The following is a 17,569-nucleotide window of genomic DNA, read 5'->3' as shown; positions in this document are numbered from 1 at the left end:
AAAATGGGTAGCCATACACGTGTACCCTACTGTCTTGCTGTAAATCAGATTAAGCTGTATCACATGACCAATTTCTGGAAAATAACTTCCAAGTCTGCAGTAGTAATGGCTACTTCCCTGTGTGGAGAGCTCAAGTTGAGATAAACATCTCCAGGGATGGACTACTGTACTCACTGCTGTTTTTATGAGATCCTCTTGCCCATCTCTAAGATAGAGTTAGTATAAAAAGAGGTGAAGGACCCCTTTAACTGTGTGCAAGCTGAAGGACTCCTCTAACTGTGTGCAAACATGCCTGTGCCCACTCTATAGGTGTATATAGTTACAAAGGAAGGGATGATCCTGCAACCTAACATCAGAGAAACATACCTAGAATTGCGTACCACTGGAATAATGACTTTAATCTCAATCTACATAGTAGCAGCAATTTTTCACTCCACCTGAGAAGAAAATGGGATGTCTCACATAGCAGTGGACTCTCTAAACTCTTTTTTCTCCATTCTGATGTATACCCCATTTTGCATGATGAAATTTACTAGTTCTGCTGCTCTTCAATACTAAATGGTTAAAGACAAGACAAGATTGATCCATTTATTTTGAAGGCATAAATCTTTTAACAGTAAGGTAATATTAGTTCAGTACTATATAAACATCCCTAAAACAGCCTTGACTGTAAGTTCTTAATTTATCCTTGATTCAAAATTCTTACAGAATTCTTAATGTTAGGTACAAATGGTAAAGTTAAATTATCCTGTATTTATAAGGAAATCTGTAACTACTTCTTATATTTCCATTCTAGTGAAAACTCGGATTATGTATCTGCACAATGAAAATGGACAAAAGAAGAAGTTGAAGTGACCTTGAGTGTAGAAAGACTGGAAAATAAAACTAAGAACATTATACATTCAATTTGAAAGGAATATTTTGGACCCCCTAGTAAGCGGGTGTGGAAGTCTCCAATTTCTCTTATTACTATTCAACTCAAAGGACAATTTGGTAAAAGAGCAAATACAGGATTTTAAATGAATATTTTTAAGATAAACTCTTTAAATTTAAAAAAAAAAAAATCAGCCTTAAAGAAAGGATTTCATAAAATGGGAAATTAAAAAAAAAAGCCACAGACTAAGATGTGCAGATGAGAAGGAAGCTTTGAAGAAATGCACAGCACTTTTTGTTTGAGTTGCAGTAAAGCCTATGAAATTCAACCTAAGTATCTCGTTAGACACTTTGAAACATTTATGAATCAAATTTCTCTAAGACTACAGACATTAGATAAAATAACCGTACAATCTCACTTTTATTTACACTACTGAAGACAAACTAAAAAATGTATGTATATTTCTTTAATTTCACTCAAACTATTCTGGAGGTATGAATGAAACTTGGGTTGTAATCTTTATTTTTTAAATAAATGGGAGTAGTAAGGAGTGGGCCTTATTTAGTTATTTATTTATTAAATAGACATAGTCTTGAGATCCTTGATAATAAAAACACTGTTAAAGGAAAATTATTCAGCAAAATATACCACCTATGCAAAAAACACTAGTGGTATTATGAGTGAGTGATGATTTCTTTCTATTTGTTTTAACCAAAGTTTAATTTTTATGTTTTTTCTGCTTAAAAAACTTTTACAGAAAATTCTCATGGTAAAGATGGACTGGTTGGTCAAAGACAAGGAATAGAATTGTCCTGAAAAGTTAAAAATTGGTGTTGAGGAATATTCAAATTATAAGCTACACTCCATGTCCCAGAAACATTTGTAAGATCTTAACTTTTTGTTATCATCAGTCTTCTCCCTGGAGGAGACTATTTCAAACAAAATAAATCTCAGTCATCTCATTGCAGAATAGAAATTTTCAAAACTTCTGAGTTTGCATAAAAAAACAGAATCCTTGTTTTCCAGCCAGCTTTATTAAGAAGAAAACTGATAAAAGAGAAAGGAATGCATCTAAAACATTCTGACAACTCTACATGTGATATTTTAGAATTGGACAGCACTGTGATAAAACAGTCAACAAAGAACTCTGCTGTTATTCTTTACCTATAACTTGAGTTTTAGTACTTATCTATGTTCTGTAAAACTTTATATCAGCAGATATTTCAAAGTGTTATATTTTATGCTTTGAAAATAGACTTTTATAGAAAGCAGCCTACAGTTATGAATACTTAGAAATTACTTCAAAAAATGGTAGTTAAAAAACAACTTGATATATAAAAGTTTGGCTCAAGTGAGTACTTATAGTCTTTCAAAGCCATTAAGTGAAATTTTATAGGTACAGGGTATAAACCATGCCTAAATAGATGACAAAATCATCTTAGATTTCAGCAGATTCTGTTATAATCCAGAAGAAGGATGAGATAAGGAGAGAGGATTGCTTTTGTAAAGCCCAGTTGCAGTTTACATTGCAAGCTGACTGCCTTGAAGGGGTTCTTGAGGGGCCTCAAAGCTACACAAATAAAGTAAGTTGCTAAGCTTTCAAAGCAGCAGAATTTAATTGAAGAAAAGGCTTGAAACCCAAGATATGAACTAATGCAGCAAGAAAGTATATATTCATGACTGACCTAAGTGGCAGAACAAAAGCTTATGTAAATTCAGTTCGGTTATTTTTGAAACCAGCACCCCACCAGTGTGCATAAACCTTAAGGGCAATGTTGAGAAAAAGGCACCTAATGCTCAGAAACATCCTTTTCATAGTCTTTACATGTAGGACAACAAAGCAATGCACAGGAGGAGACTAACTCATTCATGTTTTCCAAAGAGCTGCTTTTCAAAGAAACAATTTGTGTTTCTCACATCTCCCAGTGAAACAAACAATAAGAACAGCTTACAATCTCAATAAATAATACTTAATCACTGTAGGTACGTTGGAAACTTCAAAAGAGCAAGAGAAAATATGTGGTATAATCACAGTTGGAAGGGATTTTAGGAGGTACAGAAGACACAGTGTGCCACCTATCACCAGCCAACATCCAGCTACATTTTCAGAAGTCAGCAACTATTTGCACCTAAGTAAATACAAGCAAAATTCTAGAAAAACCAAAAGACCTATTTTCTTTGATAATCCATTTGTAGATTAAATGGAAGATTATCTGTGCATTATTTTTTTACACCATTGATTAGAACAAAAGGTATATAAACACCAGAATTCCTCTTTTGAGCTTTTAGAGAGGTGTAAAATTTAACTTACATGCAAACAGGTAGTTACTTGCCTGTAGACATGTACAGCATCCTGACCTATGCTCTCAATTTACAGTAAAAATGTCATTGTTATAACCTATGCTAAAACCACAAACTGAATGATTCAATTTTCAAGTTAAAGTCAAAATGTAACTCCAGCTACTAAATCAATCAAGTAACAAGCACACTGAATTAAACGCACTAAGTAGCTCAGCTGCTAAGACGACAAAACCTCTTAAGGTTGATATAGTGAATGTTAGTTCTTTAACAACAACATCCTGGAATCTCAAGACACGGTACCCACTTAGTTCTAAACTTCTATTAAGGAGTTTTCTTTAAAGGAATTCAACTAAACTTTGTGAAAAGTTTAACATGCAAAGGAAATTAGTGTACTATCAGACTTCAAAATGAAGCTTTTTACAAGATTTCTGTGAGTAAAACAATACCTTACACCCTCCTTTCCAATCCAGTCCTAAGAACACAAACCACAATGGGAGTCTTCAGCTTTCATTTGCTCTGTTAACTCATATTTTCTGAAAAAAACAGATGTTCCAGTTCAAAGTGTAAGCCTTAAGATTTATGCCTTAAATTACACATGCCAAATTGGAAACTCAGCTTTAGATTTTGAGGACTCAAAATATAGAATATTTTTAAGGTCTGAACTCTTCAGTTTGAGTGAGCTTTGGACCTGTATGTCAGAGTACTGCAATCAAAATGACTAGGTGGCAACATGGCTGTCAACTTCCAGAATGGCAATCAGCTTGACTGGCCTCCAGTTGCAGTGTCTGCTCTAGATCACACCTGATCTATGTGTCAAAGGCTGAGGGGCTAATGTCATTTAAAGAAAATCTTACAAAGTTACCAATAACTTTCACTACAGTGTTTTATCTTGTATGAAGAATCTGAAAATCCTCAGCGGTCATACTCTTTTCTTCCTATGGCCAAATTTTTAGTAAATTCTTACATTTCTTTCCTTGATCATTCCCTATGTCCTGCTTTCGTCTGGGATAGAGTCAATTTTTCTTGAGCTGGGATGGAGCACAGCCAGAGCACCAGACCTGGATTGGCCAATGAAGTATTCCATATCATGTGATACCATGATCAGTATATAAAGGAAGGGCAGCCAGGAAGGAGGGTGTTCTCTCTTGCTGCCAGTATTGCGACTGTGGGGTCTTGGTTCTTTTGGGATCACTAGCCAGGAACAGTCTGCCTATCAGTTGGCGTGTGGTGAGCAATCACATTGTGCATTACCTGTTTGTACTTTCTATTATTGTTACCGTTTTATTTTATTACCATTGCTAAACTGTTTTTATCTTAACCTATGAGTCTCTCTTTATCCCTCTAATTCTCTTCCCAATCCCACGGGTGGGTGGGATGAGTGAGTAGCTGGTGTTTGGCTGTCAGCCAAATTCAAACCATGACATCTTTGAACTTTCTTCCTCAGCTTAGTGTTTTGTTTTGTTTTGGGTTGGTTTGTGGTTTTTTTGTATGAGAGGTAAATTGCATTTTCCTATTCATTTATCTGAAATTGTTACAAACACATATCATGTATCTGAGAACTTCTTTCTGTTTCTAGTACATTATACACATTTTCATGGCAATGGAGAAAACATACACATACTTTGTATGCTATCTATGTGCAGAACTGTATATGGAATCACAACATATTTTCCAAAATAACTGATTTCCATAACGATCAATGTATTTCAATATAGCCATGATGCTCTCAGAAAAATGTTTCTTATTTTCCACAGAAATCAGCAAGTTATTTTTATATGAGAGTATCTGATAAAGTATGCATAGTAATAAATATGCACAGATACAGAGATAGTAGTGCAGAAGGACACCATGTGGGCTTCAGGGCTTATTGTCCTGTATCTCTTAAATGTAATCACCTGTCCGTCCTTAACACTCCTCCCTTATAGGCCTCGTGGCAATTATGGTGAATGTTCTATCTTGAAGGAAACTCTCTGTTTGATGCGGGTAGCTGTATCAGTCATAACTACATTTTGGAAGCTTAAAACAAAAAAGAGTAAAAGAATGCACTAAATGCATTCAAGTAACAACGGCATGACTAATGATGATGTGTATGGCTTAGTTTTCTAGGCTAATAATAAAGTCTGATTTTTTTTTATAGCAGTCAAAAAGAAATCAGAATTTACACAGCTCATTCTCTCTGATACATATGTAACACAGACACTAATTTTGTGTCAAGATCTTCTTTCTTCCCTTGACTGTGTTTTTGCATGAAATACATGTTATGGTAGTTATTAGGTGCAATACAGTAAGAGACATTGCAACCTGCTAAAAGCCTATATATCACGTCATGAATATGCAGTATCATTCTACTACTGTAATCAAACATCACTAGGAAATATTTAGGTGCCAGATTCTGTTGTACTCAGTTGTGTCAATCACGGATTCTCATACAAAAAGAATCTGCTTCCTCAGTTGCTCCTGAGACATCACTAGCATTTAGAACAGAAAATCTTGATGAGATGTTATTGGTCTTCCCAGGGTTTCCACAGTATGTATCATTAAAAGCTTGACTCTAATTCCTTTGAAGTTAATGGAAGAGAGATCTGAATTGAAAGGCAGCAGGCTGAATCCTAAAATAGATTTCCTTTATGGTTCTAAGACTTGTTTCTTTCTACAACTAGGAAAAAATAATTGTGTAAATGTGAACATCGACACCGTGTGGAGGTTTGAACTCAGCCAGCAGCCAGACGCCACGTGGCCGGCAGTTCACCTCCCCCTCCCCCCTCTGGTGAAATAGGGGAGGGACAAAAAGAAGCGAATTCACTGGTTGACTAAAAAGAAAGAATTTACTAAATATAACAAGAGAACAACAGTAACAATAGTGAGTCCAAAAAGAAAACGAGTAAAGTGCAGCAGTGGCCACCGAGCACGGCGACCGCCCCTCCTCCAGCAACAACACCACCCGACCAGCGGACAGCGGGCGTGCAAGCCTCAAGTGAAAAGCCAGGAGAACCAGAGAGAGAGAGAGACCGCCCACCTAAATCCCTGGGCATGACATCACATGGTATGAAATACTCCAATGAAAATTAACTCCATCCTGCTCGAAATCAGGGCGTGCTGCTTTCATAAAAGATCCACTGTAGCAGTTACAAACTTCTGACCAGTTTGCAGACCACCATTATGTCAGTGGTTAGTAGGCAGTCATCAGCTTGTGGAAAACACCTCTGCCTTCTTTAACACTAGCCTTATATTATTTCTGTGTTTACGTTGTGCTGCTTCTTACTAAATAAAAAGGTACAGACTCCTCACAATCTACAGTTGTCAGATCATGCACCATACATGTTAATACTACGTATGTGCCAAATCATATGCTGAAGCTACCATCAGTTTTTGCCTTAGTTCCTCTTCTCTGGTTTTGATATGTGAAAGTTAACCCCACTTAGGTTCATCTACATTACTCCAGCTGAAAGGAAAACCCAGTAAATATCTTTAGGTTTCCTTGTTCTTTAAGTTCTCATTTACTGTGTCACATATATATATTTACGTATATATACACATATACACAGTCATCAGTATCCACGTGAAATAAATAAGCATGAAAATCATTTGCTACTATGCTAGATTGCTGTATTCCTAACTATATGAATCTCACTAATACAAATGCTGTCCTATACTCAGGCAGTACAACACCATCAGTAAATTCCCAGATGACATCAAGTTAAGTGGAATGTCGATCTGCGTGAAGATAGGGAGGCTCTACAGAGAGACTTGGATAGATTGGATCGGTGGGCCAACGTCAACGAGATGAGCTTCAACAAGGCCAAGTGCCAGGTCCCGCACTTGGGCCACAACAACCCCCTGCATGGCTACAGGCTTGGGGAGGTGTGGCTGGAGCTGTCTGGAAGAGAAGGATCTGGGGGTTCTAATTGACAAGCAGCTGAACATGAGCCAGCAGTGTGCCCAGGTGGCCAAGAAAGCCAACGGCATCCTGGCTTGTATCAGAAACAGTGTGACCAGCAGAAGTAGGGAGGTGATAGTCCCCCTGTACTCTGCACTGGTGAGGCCACACCTGGAGTATTGTGTCCAGTTTTGGGCACCTCAATACGAGGGAGATATCGAGGTGCTGGAGCGAGTGCAGAGGAGGGCAACGAAGCTGGTGAAGGGCCTGGAGAACAAATCCTATGAGGAGCTGGGATTGAAGGAGCTAGTTTAGTTTGGGGAAAGAGAGGGCAGAGGGGAGACCTCATCACTCTCTACAACTACCTGAACGGACATTGTAGAGAGGTTGGTGCTGGTCTCTTCTCACAGGTGATTAGTGACAGAACAAGAGGGAATGGCTTTAAGCTGCGACAGAGGAGGTTTAGACTGGATATTAGGAAAAAAATCTTCACAGACAGAGTGGTCAGACAGTGGAATAGGCTGCCCAGGGAGGTGGTGGAATCACCATCTCTGGATGTGTTTAAGGGTCATTTAGATGAGATGCTGGGGGATATGGTGTAAGGGAGAACTTTTTAGAGTAGGGCTGATGGTTGGACTCGATGATCCGAAGGGTCTTTTCCAACCTGAATGATTCTGTGATTCTGTGATTCTATGATTATTACAAATTATAACATAATAAATTGCATGTTTGATGAAAAAGAGCTGCGACCTGAAGCATTACTTTTATAAAAACAGAACCATGAAATAGGAAGTTATTAAAAAAGTATATCCCCAAAAGGGTGGTCTCTTAAGAAATCAATTGAGGAAGTTTGACTGTGACTGTAACTGTGGCACATACAGTGGTCTATAACTGTTACTCAAGCTTCTGGTTCTGATAAAGGTTTCACTTCACAACTGTTGAACAATAGCAGAGATGGGTAAACAAGTTGAGTTTTTTCCCTCACCTAGTGACTTTATTGAAATTTCTGAAATCAATAGGTTACAGATCCTCAGTTACTGCAAGCAGCAAAACTACACTGACAAAGGAATTATACCATATTATTAGCAAAGGATCTAGGTCATATTGACTCACAAAATAAGCAAAACTTGAAAATTTATACCATGTAGCTTTATATAAGCATGATTTTATACAAAAGCAGATTCTTAAGAAGGCTTTTATCACACAAAAATTATGAGAAAAGCAGACCCTCTGGCAGCACAGTGGAGCCGTGTATATATTGATGAACTTCTAACAAACCTGTAAGCAAAACATATATGTGATGTTAAGAAGTTGTTACTAGTTGAATAAATCTTTAATTTTGTTCTTGACATCTGCATAATTTGGCTTTTTGATAAAAAACAGAACAAAATGCCTCTATTTCACTTCAGACAAAAATGGTAATACACATGATTATTAATGGTTTTTATCTCTAGCCTGATATTTCTGTGTTGTAAACATAATGCTGGAATAAAAATTCAATTAAAGTACTTCTAACTTCTCTATGTCGCTTTGAAATGTACCAACAAACCTACTGGAGCTGAAATGCTTTCACCTCTCTATGGGAGGCATTCTTTCTGCTATGTGGAGCTGCTCAAATACTAGTAGCTAAGATATTAGAGCACACGATGTGTCTGGCATGGATGAACCTAAAACAGGTTGAACAACCTCTGGAAAGAATCATGCATATCCATCCTTAGATTTCTCTGTCCAGAACTAATCTTCTGACAGTATTTTTAATGAATTAGAGCAAATAATTATTTTCATATAAGTTAGTTAATAGTAAGGCAGAAATTCAATCATTAAAACAGCAAGCCTGTTATCTCAAAGTAAATGTCAAATCTATACATCTGTGATTTTCTGTATTTTCTAAACAAATATCACCCTCTGTCTCATTTTAACAAGTTTCATCTTTATGAAACAGGCAGTTTAATCTCTTGCACTTTTAATTGTTGCAACAAAACACCTGTACTTTGGGGCATTTGTGTTAGTGAGTTTTCTGGTTCCTAGCATGAGTTGTTCTAGACTACTAACATTCTTGGTGCCACTACATCAATAGTCTGGCAAAATCTACAAGACAAGCACTGTAACAGCAACACATCATTAGGAATAGAAAAAAACAAGAATATTATATAGTAATGGTAGAAAGTTGGCAGTTGGAAAATTAAATATATTACTTATTTTCATGTTTAATGATATTAGATACAATGTTAAACTAAAATTAGAATGTTTGTTTCTGGGGAGACTGGATCTAGTCTATGTTTGGCCCAACATGTACAAGTGTAGACTAAAGATCATCCCCTCCTAAAGGTCACTTCAGAACTTCCGCAGTTTTAAGAGGGACTTGGTTGTTCAGAAGAATTTACAGAGAAAGTGACCCACAGATATGTCTGTGATGTATTCTCAAAAAATTATACTGAAAATTTAATTTCACTTCTCTGCAAACAGACTGTAAACTGCCATCATGATTTCAAGAAGGATAAGAAGCAGGCACTCATCACAACAATTCTGAAAGTAAAGCTGAGTGTCAGACATCCCAAATTAATTTTTCCTACAGAGTTGTTATTTTCCGGCACGTCTGCTCTCAGTCATAAGCCATGCATTCATTTAAATAGTTATCAGTTTATATGCTGGTACAACATACATAGTTTAGTACACAGATAGGCTTCTTTTTCATCATTACTTATTGCCTTACTGAAGAGAAGCTTTTCTCTTCTACAGACAGCTACTGAGAATTGAGTCACAAACAAAAGATGGCAGCTGACTTGATAATTCACATACCCATTTCCAGTTACAGAAGACAATCAAGAAGATGTCAAAGTTCTCTCTTAAATAAGCTAAGGGTCAGTAATCTCTGGACATGTCCTATCCACTCTCCTTCTCTCCAGGCTATTGGATATTAATAAGATAGCTACTGCCCCAGGAATTTTATATCATCTAGAAGACTACAAGATGGTTTTAATACACAAACTGAAGGGGAAGACCCTCTGTGATTCTTTTATGCTCTCCTCCATGAACTGTGTCCATGTTCTAGACCAGGGATGTACAAAGTTAAGGAATTTCAAGAAGTCTGTCATAGTAGAAGCAATGATAAAATGCAAACATATTTGGATGCGGCAAAGATTGATTTATTTCAAGGTTCACAACTCAGATTTTATAAATTTCAAAATTCTGCTACAAAAAGGGATTAAGGAAGAGAAAGCTCTAAGGAATGATGTACAGATCCTCTCATTATGCCTGCATAACTCCGCAGTGTCTGTGACAGAAGCATGCTTAGCAATCAGTGCGCAGCAACTGACTCCAGAATTCTACATCTCGGAAAACATGAGGATTGTAACATGGCAGGACTAACAAGATGGGACCATGAGAAAAACATCACTCTGTCCATCAGGCAACTCACTTGAAAGAAATTAGCAAAGTCAAAAATAAATTGCAAGATACACTTTCAGTTAGAGAAATATTCTTCCAATTCCCTTAGGAATCTTCCACCAGATCCCTTGTGCTTAAGTGAGGGCTCATCCTACAGGATCATAATTCCCAGGAAAGGTTAACAGCCAAAGTTCAGTAGAAATATATAGCGAAAATATCTACTGAAGCTATCATAATCTGTGAACATGTTCTATGTCACAGTTACCAACAAGCATATCGGTCAAAACCTATTTTGACAATTTCTTAGAATAGTAAACATGTTAAATTTTATTCCTGAAAGCCTCCTATAAAGAATGGGGAGAGAGGGACAGAGCAGGCACATGGACAATAAAATAACAGTGAAAGGCAGCTGGCAGCAAACCACACCAGTAGATGAGAGCATGCAAAGACAGTTATTTTTAAATGCATGTGTAAAAATTAAAATTTCCTCAGAAAGGAAAATAATCTCTCCTTTTTTCAATCTACTTCAGTGTCTAGTGCAAAGGAAACCATAAAAAATTCATTACAGACGCTTCACACACAGCCCTATGGAGGGGAGAGTTCCAATGCACTCTTTTTTAGCAGTGGTACAATCTAACCATTGTAATGCTTTGTATATAAGCTTGACAGCTTCATAAGGCTGCTCACTTGTGAGACATCTAGATCTGGAGATATCTATGTTTGGAGACAGCTTATAGAGATTCAGGAATAGTTGTTCTGACCTGGACCACATGTTGAAAAAAGAAATACTGTGGTTCCTATGATCTTTGCCCAAAGGGTTTACTGCTTTATTCAAATATCTCCATTTTCTCTTCACTTCCTCTGTCTAAAGAAAGAATTATTTCATACTCTCTGGTGGCTATCATGAGTCTGTATCTTCAAACTAACCTAGAAAATTAATATTAATATAACAATAAAGACCCAGAAACCAGAAGCAGCCACTTTCCCAAAACAGAAGCTTCATTTGGAGTAAAAGATCTGTTGTTATTTATTAATCAGGCAGGTTGGTCCATTAAAAATATTGTCTGACAGAAAGACCAGCTTTATGGTTCCATTGTTTCACATTATAGGATAACATGGACTTAAGGGCCTAAAATCTGACTAATCTTCCATACATTCCTCTTCAAGCATAAAGGAAAGATTAATGAAGTACATCATATGGTAGGATAGTTAGAAACATTTCTGAATCCATTGTGTACATTTGATGGTGTACATTTTGTGGTGCACATTTTAAATCATATATGCATTAAAATTTTTTTGACTTAATAGGTTTGCTGTTTAGGGATTTAAGTATTGGCAGACCTGCAGAAGAGCTGGTGAAGGAATCTGGAACTTTTTAGAAAATGAACATCAGAGCTACAGAAACAGAAGGAGAGTTAGTTTTTCATTGGTTACTACTATATGGCAAAACAGATAGATTTATGCCAGATTCAACCTAGAAAAAGACTTTTAGTGTCAGGAAAAAGATATCTCAAGACAGGCACATCATTCATCATGTAAACAATAAACTGCCTCTGTAATCGTTATATTTCTGTCATTTTTTTATGAGGTGATCTAGGAATTTGTTTGTTTCAAAAATTTATAAAATACCTTTCAGATTTGAAGCGTTCTTCTTCCCAAGAGCATGATTAAAAGGTACTATTTTTATGTAGATCCACTCAGATTCAGGATGATAAAAATTTAAATTGCCATGCTTGTGCCATGCTTGCACAAAGCCAGAGTTTATGCTTCATCCAATATGAATATACTTATATGGAATAATATTAAGTTTTTTGTGCTTCACCACTTAGCAATATTAAAAAACCCATTAATTTCTGAAAAGGTCTTCAGACATATTGCAAACTTGCAACTTTTTGAATCTCTAATGTTTTTTTTTATTATTATTCCTCATTTCACTTCAGTGTCAGTACTCGTTCAAAAGGCTAAAAGTGACTACTATCAGACAATGTTTCTGATACAATGCCTTTACCTCCTACTTACATTTCAGTATGCATACCTATTTAACAGCCAACCTACTGTTAATGTTGCAGTATATTGCAGTGGCATGATCAGCAAAACCTACAAAGCTTACCAGTTCAAAATAATACTGCCTTTTTGAATAGAAATTCTTAATATAGGATATAATTCCATCTTCTGTAAGCTGTTTATTGCTGCATACAATGTATTAGGAAGCACTACAAATTACCAGATTTTACAAACAAATACATTGAGATCTGCCTACAAAATTTAATAGTTTTGCATTAGAAGGCATAACAAGAAGTTGAAATAATGTTTCAAAACTAAATTATATGAACAGCCTTTCTGTGTTACATTTTTAAAATTATTAATTCAATGAATACAACTGAAAAGTGAAAATCCTATCACAAAACTCAAATTTCAAAATACAAGAGTCTGTAAAGTGTATTGATTTAAGTTTCCTTTCTTTTTTAAACTACTGAAAATAGTGACCTTACCAGAATATTTTATTTCAGCTACCTCTAGTATTTTCAGTGGAATCATTTACTCCTAGACAATTGTGGTCCCATAAAAAGATCAAAGAGTTTTTCATTGAATAAAGTATCATCTATTAAGTTTCAATAAATAAATTTTCAATAATAGCCATAATCAGAATTGTCAGTTATTGATACCAAAAAGGCATATTGTGATGAACTAGCTTGGTAGTGATAATGGTGCCCTTCACAGTGGTAATTTTTACACTATACCAACAAAATGTGCATATTAATTGTGAAATAGATCTACCCAACAGTAGAGAGAAAAAGCTAAATGGACAATAGATAAACATATCAATTTCTAGTAATGAAAATATGTCAGATATTCAAGAAAACATTCTAGCCATAATAGAACACCAGATGCACATTTCAAATATCAGAATTCTCATTTTTCTTCCACTGCTTTACTATTCATTATTGTAATACCATTTGCATTGTCTCAATCATAAGTCTTTTCCTTGATGAGTTTTGTAACTTCTGAACACATCTGTGCTGCTTGTCTCTTAATAATGCATACATATTTATAGATTTGTCAGGAATAGACATTTCATAACTTCTGAGATGATGTTAATGAACTGGTTCTCCACTGACTGTTCAGATCCCTTCTAGCATCAACTTTCTGGCAACTATTTGTTAGATCCTACCAAAAAGATTTATTTTTCAGGAATTTTGTGCCTTATATTTTGTAGCAGTACAACAACAAAACAAAGAGCACTATATCATGAAAGCTAGATGAGTTCCGTTATATACCCTGGCACAGATGATAAAAAAATGGCATTTGTAGACCTTGGTTATTGAATGTTTAGGAACATACAGGTGTGTTCTGAAAGATTTGGCTAAAGGCCTCCTATCTTTTGAAGTATGATTGTTTTACCTCATTTTATGCTCCTCAGTTTCTTTTGGCCGACCTGGATTTGAATGGCCTGCTATCAGTTTTCTGTATACACCAACCAAAGAAGGTACTACATTAAGATTTTTAAAACTTCACTGCTTCCATGTCCAAATTTTTAAACTGCAGGGAAAAAATTATTTCACTGAAGGCAAAGCAGTATCTTCAGCCATAATGACACTTCCCTACACATTGCCAGGAAAGCCTAGACATTGCTGGAAATTATGTGGTTCTTCATCAAATAATTTGAGAAATTCTATTTCCTCACAGGGGTCTTAGGGTTAGCTTGAAGAATGATGTCATGTAACTTATATTTATAATTTTTTTTCCTTTTCTGTTTGTCAGTAGTGATTTTGATGGAGCTTGGTTTGTTGGCTGTGAAACATAAACATTTTCTCCACTGGTAGATTTTATGACCTCTAGCTACGTTCATGAAATGAATGTGTGTGGTGGATCGTCTGTTACATTCCTCAGCTCCTGATAAATATTTGACATAAATTTGAGGACATTCTACCCCTTTATTTATGCAGTTCCTCATATTCCTCAGGTTCTACAATGTCCTGCTAATGTCAGTGCAATGTCTGACCATTTGGTCTTTGAACCAGACTCTTTCCATCAGTGATTATAACAGATGACCTGGGGATGTATTCTGAAGGATGCATATTCTAACAATCACTCTACTGAAATTTATCTTGTTTGGGTTTTTTTGTAGGGGTCTGTCCAGTGTTGACAAGTGACTTTGAAATACAAGCTAGCATATAGGCCAGCATTTTTCTAACAGACAACTCTCCATTTTAAGCAACAGCTTTCTAAAGGGGTTCTAATGTCTTTTGCAAATATAGTCACAATAATTCCATGAGGAGAAGCATGTTAAAAAATTTCTCTGGAAACATTTGTGCACTTGCTTCCCTACAAAGTTTTTGAAAAAGTCTGCTGAAAAAAAACCAAATATGTTGCAGGAATACCCATTAAGTGCTTCAAACAATGCTTCAACAGCTGTTTGGTCTTTCTAGGTCTTTTGCACCTGCACAAGATGGTTTAGCATCATGTAACCATGCTGTTCCTTAAGTATCTCATAAAAAGACTGCAGTGCTTAGTTATCAGAATAACTGACTTTAGTCCTTGGTTTGGGACTAAATCTCCTGGAGAATGGGTGCATTTATTTTTATATCTACTTGATTTTTTTCCTAGGATATTTAAAAATGAAGTCCAAAGCAAGCTTTTGTTACCCCAGAGTATTGACAATCAGTTACCTAAAATATTAATGCATCATTTGTACACTGTAAGTTTGCAAGCAACATGAACAGCATATCATATAAAAAATCAAGAAAATCATAGCTCAGATTCAATTCAGGTATAGAATTTTGTCCCCTTCCCTACAGACCAGCTGTGAATCCCAGCACAAAATGTAACTCAACCATACCAGTACAACTCCAAGACACCCTCAGGTTTCCTTGTGGTTGTGGTGTACTTCAAATATGTGTCATCTGTGAACCTTTGTGAAAATAACTGTTCCAGTACAGTTTACAGATGTCATCATATAAATTTCTAAAACTGTTTTTCCTTCAAATAGAAAATACATTGAAAATTGTGGGTGAAAAAAAAACCTTCAGAAACATCCCCTTATTCATCAACAGGATTACAATGGAAATTGATATCGTGTCATCCAATTTTAATTTGTTACTGTTTTGTAAAAGACACTCCTTTTCCTGTGTAGAAAAGGTTTTCAGTTGAGAAAGCTTCATAAAGCTGTACAAATAGATCTGATCTAATTGTCCAATGCAGATGCTAGTTACCACTTGCTTTATGGATTAGAACTGAATTTTCCATAGTCTTTTTTTTTCTGGCCTGCTCCTCTTGCTCACCACAATTTATAATTGAAAATAATAATTTTTTTTTTAGACCTTGCCACAAAGCCTTCAGACAACTACAAAAAATCTATTCTTTCTTTAGTAATTTCAAATCAGAAAAAGATAGGGGAAAAGGCAATATTCCAGAAAATAATTCTGTAAGCATAAGAAGAAGAGAGATCTTGGAGCAGGTGTTTTGGGGTAGAAATGCATATTTTATATCACTACATACACTGAATTTATTTTTCCATAAAAAAAAGTTTGTCTTCCTTCTTAATCTGATAGTCTGAAATAAATTATAGCTGAAAATTAATCTTCATTCTCTTTATTGTATGGATCAGCTAGCTAAGGATCCTGTAAGCATCATATATATAAACATATATATGTTTATATCATATATAATAAAATCCCAGAATAATATGTAAAACAAAATGCAAAAGGAGAAGAAACAAAAGGAGATTTCAGCATACCAGTTCAGTATAGCCTGAACACTAACTTTCCAAATTTTATTTTATGCTGTTGTTAAAGATTAAAGTGAAGATCAGATTGCACATGAGAATTGCTATCCTAGAAGGTATGAGAGATCTACCCAGTTTCATAAACTGTCTGCAGGAGAAGGCAGTGCTGAATGACTGATGGAGTTACAGTCTTATACACAATATTAAAACACATACTGCTACCAATATGTAATATCTTCTTGATATTTTTTGGTTCCAATATCGTGCTCTGCAAATGTATTATCATTTTTCCTAGATAACACTACTGAAAGGCCTATCCCTACAAACATATTTCACACACACTTATATATATATGTATATATCAGGCAACAGCCTATGAAATAATCGATACTATCAGAATTAAAGATCTCTTTTCCTAACACCACGATTCTGATCAATGATGAAGTTTTGCCAGTTTGTACTTAGGCCAGGACCACAGGCTTCTCTCAGACCTCAGAAATCTTCCATGTCTCCAGATAACAGGCTTCTCACCAATGCAAAGAAGGCTATTCAACAGGCTGAAGCATCCTTAACATAAACCTTTACAGAAAGATATATAAAGTTATAATAAAAATCACAGGATTCTCAAAAACACTCACCAACCACCTATATGTGAACAGTTACCGATGACAACAGTTTTCTCCACTACCTGTCTTACAGCCACTGTTCTCATTTTCAAAACCCTGTAGCTGTCTTCTGCTAAGACAGGTTCTTTTTCTCACGCAAAGACTTCCCAAAACAATTGCCTTCACAGAAACAGGAAACTATACAGTAACAGATGAAGCCCCAAAAGACAGGACACACTATAAGATTTTTTTTTCTGTAAGAAAAAAGAATGGCCACAAAAAACCAGTATTTTGTGAATCAAGAGCAACTGTTTCAAGTATAGCCTTCCCTTGGAAAAAAATAGATTAAACATGCAAATAAAAAATAAACTGTAAATCATATTTACAATATACATGAAATTTATCAAGAACAAATGCCAGATTCTGCACCTGGGATGGAGGAAAATCAGATTCAAGTATAAACTGGGACAGGAGTAGCCGGAGAGCAGCCCTGCAGAAAGGGATCTGGGGGTGCTGGTCGACAGCAGGCTCAGTGTGAGCCAGCAGTATGCCCTGGCAGCCAGGAGAGCAAACCACATCCTGAGGTGCATCAAACACAGCATAACCAGCCGGGCAAAAGAGGTGACTGTCCCGCTGTACTCAGCGTTGGTGCAGCCTCACCTTGAGTGCTGTGTGCTGTTCTGGGCCTACAATTTAAGAAGGATGTGAAGGTCCTTGAATGTGTCCAGAGAAGGGCAAGAAAGCTGGTGGATCCAGTGAGAGGATGCATGAGAATGGTTCAAAGCTCCATCAGGAGAGGT

The sequence above is a fragment of the Strix uralensis genome, chromosome Z (assembly GCF_047716275.1).
Source record: "Strix uralensis isolate ZFMK-TIS-50842 chromosome Z, bStrUra1, whole genome shotgun sequence".
In the NCBI taxonomy this organism is placed as follows: domain Eukaryota; kingdom Metazoa; phylum Chordata; class Aves; order Strigiformes; family Strigidae; genus Strix; species Strix uralensis.
The sequence above is the reverse complement of the archived record's forward strand: the minus strand, read 5'-3'. Positions refer to the sequence as shown.